This window comes from Myotis davidii, unplaced genomic scaffold (genome assembly GCF_000327345.1).
Source record: "Myotis davidii unplaced genomic scaffold, ASM32734v1 scaffold651, whole genome shotgun sequence".
Lineage (NCBI taxonomy): Eukaryota > Metazoa > Chordata > Mammalia > Chiroptera > Vespertilionidae > Myotis > Myotis davidii.
The window spans coordinates 585,209-593,976 of record NW_006283994.1 but is presented as its reverse complement, the minus strand read 5'-3'; the positions used below and the strand labels follow the sequence as shown (position 1 = coordinate 593,976).

At 63.2% G+C, this 8,768-nt stretch overlaps 1 protein-coding gene across 1 annotated transcript in view; it reads left to right on the top strand.

Moving 5' to 3' along the window:
- Positions 1–8,768, top strand: part of NTNG2 (netrin G2) — a 45,992-nt gene that overhangs the window by 19,043 nt on the left and 18,181 nt on the right. The window lies entirely within an intron of this gene.

Genomic DNA, 8,768 nt, shown 5'->3' with positions numbered 1-8,768 from the left:
GAGCGAGCGGCGTCTTTCCTCCCTGATAAAATATTTATGTCAGCAGAGCAGGCCTCCTTGGGAAGCTGCCTGGCCTCGCGGACGCTTCGCACAGGCTTTTAAAGAGCAGGCCGCCTTTCCCTCGCTAAGCAGTTTCTCGGCCCTGAATCAATAATGCACTTGGACCAGCTTCCCCCCCCTCTGCGCCCTGCCCCCGCCCCGCCCCAGTTTCTCCCTTTCTTTCGCTCCTCCTGCCTTCGCTCCTCGTTGTTCCCTCTCTCCTTATTACTTTTTTAAAAAAACAATATATTTCCATTGATTTCAGAGAGGAAGGGAGAGGGAGAGAGAGACAGAAGCATCAATGATGAGAGACAATCATTGACCGGCCGCCTCCTGCAAGCCCCACACTGGGGATCTAGCCACACCCGGGCCTGTGCCGTGACCGGGAATCGAACCCTGACCTCCTGGTTCATAGGTCGAACCAGGAGGGGTAGGACGGGCTGCGGGGCAGGTGCCAGCCAAGATGGAGAACTGCTCCATCGCAGGTCCTCGAGGCGGAGGACCCTGCTGCACCTGGAGTCCCCAGGGAGCCGTGGTCAGCTCGATGCTCAGGACCGGGCCTGTCCCTGGGGTACGAGTGGTGGGCCCGGGCGCCCCCAGGTACGTCTCCCATGAGAACTCTGTAAGGGGTATCTCCTTAGTGGGAAAGGGGGTTGATTGTGTGGCTGTCTCCTTTCGGGACCCTTGAAGGCCCCAACCCCAGAAGGCAGCGGGGACTCCCGGGTGGGAGGAGGCGGGGCTGGGCTGGGCAGGTCTGGGCTTGGCCGGCCCATCCCACGGGAGGGGTGCTCAGTGGGCTGCACAGCGGAGCCCCCAAGGCCGCTGCATGGTCCGGGTGGGCTGGGCTTCGGCATTTATTAAGCTCCCGGTCCCGGCAGCCAGGCCTGAGAGCCGCGTGCAGTCCTCCTGGGCAGCACCGGTCCCTCCCAGCCCCTGGAGCATGTTGTTGCTCTTAAATCCGAAGACCAGAGGGGAGGGTTTGCGCTCCGAACCCTCCCTTCCGTCTGAGCTGAGGCACCCCATCCTCACGCTGGCTCCTGGGGGCCGTGGGGCTCCCTTTGTCCCCAGGTTCCTAACCTCTTCCTGGAAGGAGGCTGGCTGGCCCAGGGCCGGGCCTTCCTGCAGCGGCTAAAGGTCAAGTCTGTGCTGCCCCGGGCCTCTCCCTGTGCCCCAGGCCTGGTCTCCTGTGCCCTGACCCTCTCCCTGTAGCTTATTGTGGGTCTGGTCTGGCCCTTTGTGTGGTTCCTTGACGTAGGGAACCCTCCTCACAGCGTGGCCAGTCCTCTCCACCTGTCCACTCCTGCCCTCCTGGCCTCCTGAGCTTGCCTGCTGAGAGTCACCTCCCCCAGGGAGCCCTCCGGAACATCCCGCCAGTTCCCCTCCAGGTTCGTCATTCCTGCCATTCGCAGGCCCAGCATGAATGGCTTCTCTGGTGGTCCCAGCAGAATGGTCAGCGCGCCCATGCGGGTCCAAGCGCCGGGTCACTGAGGTGTGCCTGGCGGGGGCGGGCAGGGGTGGACAGAGGCAAAGGGAGTCAAGCTTCGGCCTCGCTCCCTCTTGGATCCTCCCCTTCCAGGGGTGTCAGTCCTGGGCCTCCTTCGGGACCCAGGAGACCCCATTGTTCTGCTGGGGCGGGGGGGTTGTCTGCACAGGCCCAGGGGCCTGGGGACAGGCAGCCGCCCTGAGTGCTCCAGCCAGAGCCCGGGGCCTGTGCCGTGACCGGGAATCGAACCCTGACCTCCTGGTTCATAGGTCGACGCACAACCACTGAGGCACGCCCGCCGGGCTACTTTTATTTATTTTTAAAACTATGTATTAAATGGATGCGTTGAGCTGTTTCTAATCAGTTAGAAAGGTTTACAGCTCACCCAGAGAGAACAGGCCAGCGCCTAAAAGAAGGGAGCTTAGCAAAGAAAATGCGCGGAGGGTGGACCAGACTCTGTTACCAAACTTTCGGAGGAGGGAGCAGTTCGGTTTGGCCTGATTTTTGTGATGAGTTGGGGGGCGGGGGGACTCATCCCTTCTCTGAGGCAGATGCCACGCATCTGGTTAGTGACGTGAGGTGGTACCAGGGGAGGGGCTGGGGTGTGGAGCCCCCGGGGGGAGAGGGGCGCAGGGACCAGCCAGGAATGAATTTCCCACCCAACCATTCCTAGAAGCCTGGCTGTGGGAAGAGTCCACATACGCCCAGGGCAAAACAGAATGCATCCCTTTTCTTCTTCCTTTTTTAAGAATAAACGTAGGTTTCTGGAGAGAGTGACTTCTCTCTCTAGACTAGAGCCCTGGCAGGACCCCAGCCGCCCCTCCGCTGCTCGGCTGCAGGGGAGGAGCCAGGGCAGGCAGTGTTGGCATCGCGCCTTTGCCCCCAACCTTGCTCGCCAGCCGGCCCTCCCCTGGACAGCTCTGCCCTCTCCCTCCCCACAAGGTCGAAGCTTGGAAAGGCTTGCTGGCTGGCTGTTGGGGAAGCCAGAGTTGGGGCTGCCCCCAGCTCCCCCGAGTCACTGTGCAGTCCCCCCTGGTGGTGCCAGGCAGGCACCCACCCTCTCGGGGCCAGCAGAGCAGTGGGACTCAGTGGGGCGAGCTCGGAGGGCGCTGAGCGGGCACTCAGCAAACCCTCCCCCTGATCCCATAGTCGAGGCCCTCGCTCTATACCCACTGGGTGCGAACAGCTGCGCGGGCAGGACAGGGGTGGCCCGGTGGCTCCTGCTGTCCTAGGGTCCAGTCTCAGACAGAAGGTTCTGGAAGAAGGTCCCTGTGCTCTCCTACAATGTGGAGGCCTGGAGCAGAGTGGAGATGTCATTTCCTTCCATAACAGCCAGGTCAGGTGGCTGGTGAGGCCACCTGGGACTCTGGGTCTGAGCCGGCCTTTGCCCCGGAGATGCCCAGGGGCTGGGCCAGGGTGGGGTCTGGGGTGGGCCGGGCCGGCGCGGCTGCTGGAGGCTCTCCCGTGGGTTGAACGAGTCCCGGGGAGACGCCTGGCCCTTCCCGCCTGAGTGATGGGGCTGGGAAGACAGGGCTCCGAAGAGCAACAGAATCCCAAACCGCCAGAGACGCCCGCCCCCCCAAATGCCCGGCGGGCGGGTCAGTTTCCGCTGATTCATGAGCGAGGAGGGTGACCTTGCGGCTGTCGGCTTCTGCTCAAACGGAAGAGAAGCCCCAAGCCCATGGGCTGGGCAGGAGAAGGAGTTAGAGGCAAGTAGTAATCACACTTAGACATGAAGCAAAACTGACATCGAGAGAGAGAGAGAGAGAGAGAGAGAGAGAGAGAGAGAGAGAAGGGAAGGGGAAGTGGGGAGGAGAGGGGGAGACAGAGCGGGCAGGGCATCTCAGATTAGCATCCCCTCCCGCAGAATCTCCGTTTCCGCTCAGTTAATAATTTATTCCCACTCAACTTTCCTTACCAATAAGAAGGAAATAGTTTGTGGGGAGAATTCCCTGGCTCCGGCCACTCCGCGCTGGGGGTGGGGTGGGGGATGTGTCTGGCTCCCTCCTACCGAGTGGCCTGGGGATTGAGGCACTTAGATTTTGGGGTGTCCCTGTGGGAGCTCCATATTTCACGAATGGGGGAACTGAGGCACGGAGTGGGCAAGGTGCAGCCCACACCCTAACTGCAGGGGCCGTGGGTCAGGCGCTCCCTGGTCTGCAGGCCCCCCGAGGCCCCAAGAGTTTCCCAAACTCCAGAGCATCCTGCCTCTACCCTCCCCCCCGCCTCCCCTCGCCCCCGCTTTGCTCCTGCTGCGCCCGCTCAGTATGAGGGAGCTGGGGCACCCAGCCCACCCTCTCCGTGTCCCCCATCTGGGTGATGGCCATGCCCGTCCCTGCCCTCGGTGCCCTCCCAGGACGCTCCCCCCCCGAGGAAGCCTCCAGCCCCAGCAGAGGGGCTGCAAAGGGTTCCCTGGGCTGCGGGCACCTCAGGAGTGTGGCACGGGGGTTACTCCTCTTCCCCAGACGGCACAGGACCGGTGACCCCTCCCCGGAGGGCCAACCAGCCAGGCCTCCTGGGCGTCCTGTCCCCGCTGACGGTGGCTTTCCGACTCAATTACCTACTTTGCCCGCCGCTTGTCTGCTATTTACGGCCTGGCCGCCCCCCCAGCTGCAGCCTTTGCGCAGGAAATACCAAAGCCTTTAAAGTCCACGCCAGGCGTCTCCTGCTTCTTGTCCACGTGGGAGACTTGTTCCCAGCCCGTCTGGGGGTTCCTGTCCAGGCTGCCCCTACCCCCAGGCCCTGCACGGCCCGCGCCCACCAGCTGGGTGCTCTCCTGGCTGACCTGTGTGTGTGTGTGTATGTGTGTGTGTGTGTGTGTGTGTGTGTGTGTGTGTGTCTGCAGAGACACTGAGGGCAGATGGGAGGGGCTTGGTTTCCCTTATTCCCGTGGTCGGTCCGGTCCGCAGTGGCCTGAGGAGGTGAGGGGCCGGCTCTGCCCAGCCTCCCCCCAGGGAAGGGGCTCGCGGTGGGCGCCTGGGGCTCCCGGGAGGAGGCAGGAGGGACCTGAGGGGCCCGGCGGCCCTGGCACATGGCTGCCACTCAGTGATGCCATCATCATTGTGTCCTTCCCAGCCAGCAGCCCAGGTGCGAAGCTGCTGTTAAACAGTCATCGCTCCCAACCGGGGGTTTCCTAGGCACTTCAGACACATCATCTCGGAGGTATTGGCCGAGCAAGTGAGACGCAGAGAGGCTGAGCAACGTTCCCCATGCCACACAGCTTCCAGGGCCAGTTCTGAGAACGAGCCCAGGGCTTTCGGTCCAAACCGGTTTCCTACCTGCTCCGGCTCCGACTGGGAGGCGGGCGCAGGGGCCCCCTGCACGGGCCCGGAACGCGTGGCGTTACGTTTTCCTGGAGAAGGTTCCGGGTCTTTCCATGGGGGCAGGACATATGTTTTTATAGGATCGTGAACCGTCTAAAGAAACAGTCGCTGCTTCGGTATCAAAGGTCAGCTCTGGGGCCCTTCTGAAAGGCAAGAGGTGTGCCTCGAGCTTCCGGAACCTTCTCCCCGCGTTGGGCCACTTCTTTGGACCGTTGCTTCCTTATGAAATCTGGCCTCACAGGGAAGGGGAGACGCTGGCCTCCAGCCTGGCCCCTTGGGCACTGTCAGCAGCCGTCAGCTGGAGGCGTGTGGGGGGTAGCCCGTGTCCAACCCCGGCTGCTCCTGGCATCCTCCGTCCTCCGGCTCAGCACTGCCAACCCTTCAGCCGGCGCCAGGCTCCGCGCCTCAATGGTTAAGTGGAATCCCGAGATCTCGAGCTCGAGGGTGGAGGAAGGAGGAAACAGCAGGAGGGAGAGCAGCGCTGGGAGGCTTGGGATTTATTTGTTGTGCTCGCTGCTGGCGAAGCCGCTCCGCAGCCGGCGCGGGCGGGGACGGGCTGATTCATTAGTTTCTGACCATCTGCTTCCCGGGCTGGGACCGGGCGGGGGGCCAGCAGACCCCGCGGGTTAGGGCAGCGAGGCCGGCAGCCGGGTCGAGCCCCCGTCCTCTGCCAGGACCGGCTGTGTCAGTCTTCTTGGTGACAGACAGGCCTGCGAGGCTGGGGTCTGAGAGGGACCCCATGTCCCCCCGGGGGCACCACCGGGAGGCTGGGCTGGGTGAGGGGAGGGAAGGCAGGGGACAAAGAAGGACCAAGGTAAATAGAGGAGGTGTGGGGACTCCCAGAGCTGGCTGGCAAGAATCATATCAACATTCAATATGAGGTTTATGAATATGAATCTAATTATATTAACTAAGTCATATAACAACAACCTATATAATAACAGCCCAGCGACTGTTATGGCGGAACGACCATGGCAGAGGTGGCGGAGCCTCTCCCGCCTCTGCAGCAGTGCGAAGGAGCGGCGAGCCAAGCGGTTAGGAGCGAGCAGGCAGGCGGTTAGGAGTGAGGGGTCCCGTATTGCGAGAGGGTGCAGGCCGGGCTGAGGGACTAATTTCATGCATCGGGCCTCTAGTAATAACTATAATGCAGTGAGCAGTAGCTGAGGTCCCGGCCACTACCCCGGCCCAGGTGAGCTCCCTCACAACCTCACGATGGAGGAGGAGGGAACTGGCTTTAGAGAGTGCGTCAGCAAGGAGGGCTTCCTGGGGGAATCTCCTGAGAACCGGGAGGAGGGAGCGTGGCCGTGGGAGCACAAGCTCAGAGGTGAGAGCGGACAAAGCCGCCAGGGAGGAGGCACGCCTCCCGTGCTCTGTTGACAAGAGCTTCCCAGGTGGACAAGGAAAGACGCCGGACAGAGGGACGGCGCTGGTGACGGCGTGGTGTGCTCGGGAGGGGCCCAGGGAGCTTCCAGGGAAATTATCGGGAACTCACGACTCAGCCCCGCCCCTCTGAGCCGTTCCTCCCGCCCTGACCTCTGGCTCACCTGGGACAGGTGTGTCTTTGCTGCTGGGGCCTCGGGGCTCGAACAACAGATTCACTTTCTCAGGCTCTGGGGCTTCAAGCCCACGGTCAAGGTTGGTTTGACCCTGGAAGATCGAGGGCTGGTTTCTCCTGAGGCCTCCCTTCTCGGCTTGAGGCTGACGGAGCTCCCTCCGCCGCCTCTTCCCGTGGCCTCTCCTCTGTGTCCCTGTCCACAGCTCCCCTCTTATGAGGACCCAGCCTGACTGGGCCACCCTAACCACCTCCCTACGTCTCCGCCCCTCCTTAAAGGCCCGTCTCCAAGCATGGCCCCACGGAGGAGCTGCGGTTAGGCTCCGCATGTGGATGTGAGGGGCCACTCGCCCCTAACGAGGTGCCAGGGCAGTGGAAGAAGGTGGCCTGTCCCTACAGCAGGCCTGCCTCCCCAAGCCCAGCGGAAGCCTTGTCTCTGCAGGCCACGGAGCGTCCCTCTGGCGCCTCTCGCTCCCCCCTCCATTCGGGTGACGCCTCAGGGCCCCCAGCTGGAGCCCGAGGGAGCTCCCGCTCCAGGGGAGGTCCCCAGCGTCTCATGTGAGGTCCCCAGCATGTCGGGACACCCTGAGATTGTCCAGGACAGGAGCCAGGACATCCTCAGAGAACAGCCCACGCACAGGAGGCCGGGGCCAGCCCCCCTGCCCAGGGCCTCAGTTTCCCCTGTGCTCACTGGGGGGTTGGACTCAGGAATGAATCCCTTCAGCACCGAGGTCTGTGGGTCCCCTGAATCCCAGGGCTGGCCCGGGGGGTGGACAGCGCAGCCTGGGGGGGACCAAGGACAGAGCTATGAGGGCTTTGTGGGAGCTGCCTCGGCGAACGCAGGACCGGCCCTCCCCTCGATGGGTCCCAGGTGAGGTCCTGAGGCTGTGGGGGGGCGGGGGTAGCGCTCAGACCCGGGGAGATGGCGCCCTGTCCCCCGCCCGGGCTGGATGGCTCGCTTTAAAGTGAGCAGCTTTATCTCAGATCCAAGCCGTTTGTCACCGGGCAAACGGAGACCTGAAATATTCATCAAAAAAGCCGCGAGGGGTCCGGGCGCTGTGCAGGCCTTGGTGACAGGCTTGGTTTTTAATGGGTAGGTTTGGGCGTTCAGAGCTGTTTAGGTGGACAGCAGAGAGCAGAGAGCTCCTTGGATGCTGCTTCCTGCCCACGGCGCCCGCACACCTGGCGTGAGCGGGTGCATTTGTTACCCTGATGAACCAACAGTGCGTGCCTATGACTGAAGCCCACACTTCACAACAGGGTCCCCCGGGTGTGGGCGCGACAAATGCCCGATGTCATGGACCCACCGTGACAGGTCATCCAGTCACTCACTGCCCTCAAACTCGCCCGTGCCCCACCGGCTCGCCCCGCCGCCCCTGGGCAGCCTGTGCTGGCGATATTTCGGGCACTGCGTGCACTCAAGGCCGGCCAGATGCGGGGATGGATCTGAGCTGCCATGGAGGGGAGCCCTGCTGGGCGGGGAGCAGGCTGCCAGCGCCGCCCCCCCACCCCCCAGGTGGGAGGGAGGACTGTAAGCCAGAGGGGCTGTGCCCTGCCTTGCTCACCAGCGCCCCCCACTGGGCCTGCCTGGCATGTGCCAAGGACCTAGAACTGACTTGCCACAAAGATGCACGCCCTTGAGAGGAACCCCAAACACTCAGCACCCCCAGCTGTCCAGGTTCCACATGAAGCAGACACACAGGCTGTGCCAGGGACAGACGTGACCGCCACGCTCTGCGCCAACAGGTGGGTGTGGCTCCCGCTCCCCTGGCAGGGCCTGGGCAGGGCCGCCCCCTCCTGAGGCCAGGCTGCCTCACCCAGAGCGTGAGGATAAGCGTGGAGGTGGGAGGTGGGATGCAAATCGGAGGGAAGGGAGTTGAATTTGAACGTGAGCTCGTGGGCCTGGCGCTGAGTTCAACCAACGTTTGTGGTGAGTGGCCTCCCCCGCCCCTGCTCCTGCTGCAGCCACGATGGTCAGTGTAAGGGTCAGGAAGACACCTCTGTGCAGGAACCGTTTAAAGAGGCGGTGGGGAGGGAAGGGCCAGTCCAGGGGAGGGAACGCGGCTGCACAGGCTCAGAGGCGCAGACAGTGGGCTTGCAGGCTGGGCGGCTCAGTGGACGGAGCCAGCAGGTCCGGGACGGGGCTCTAGGCATCGGGTCAGGGTACTGATGAGTTAGACCTCTGTCTTCCGGGCAGTGGGAGCCACAGGGGCCTCGGAGCAGGTGACCACACCCCCCCTCGTCTGGTCTCCACTGAGAGCCGAGCGAGCGCGCTCCCGGGGCTGCTAGGATGTTACCGGCCTCTGCGCGCTCTGGGGAGACGGGTGCGAAGGACCTGCCCAGGGGCTGCTGCCTGGTGCCTGGACGCGGG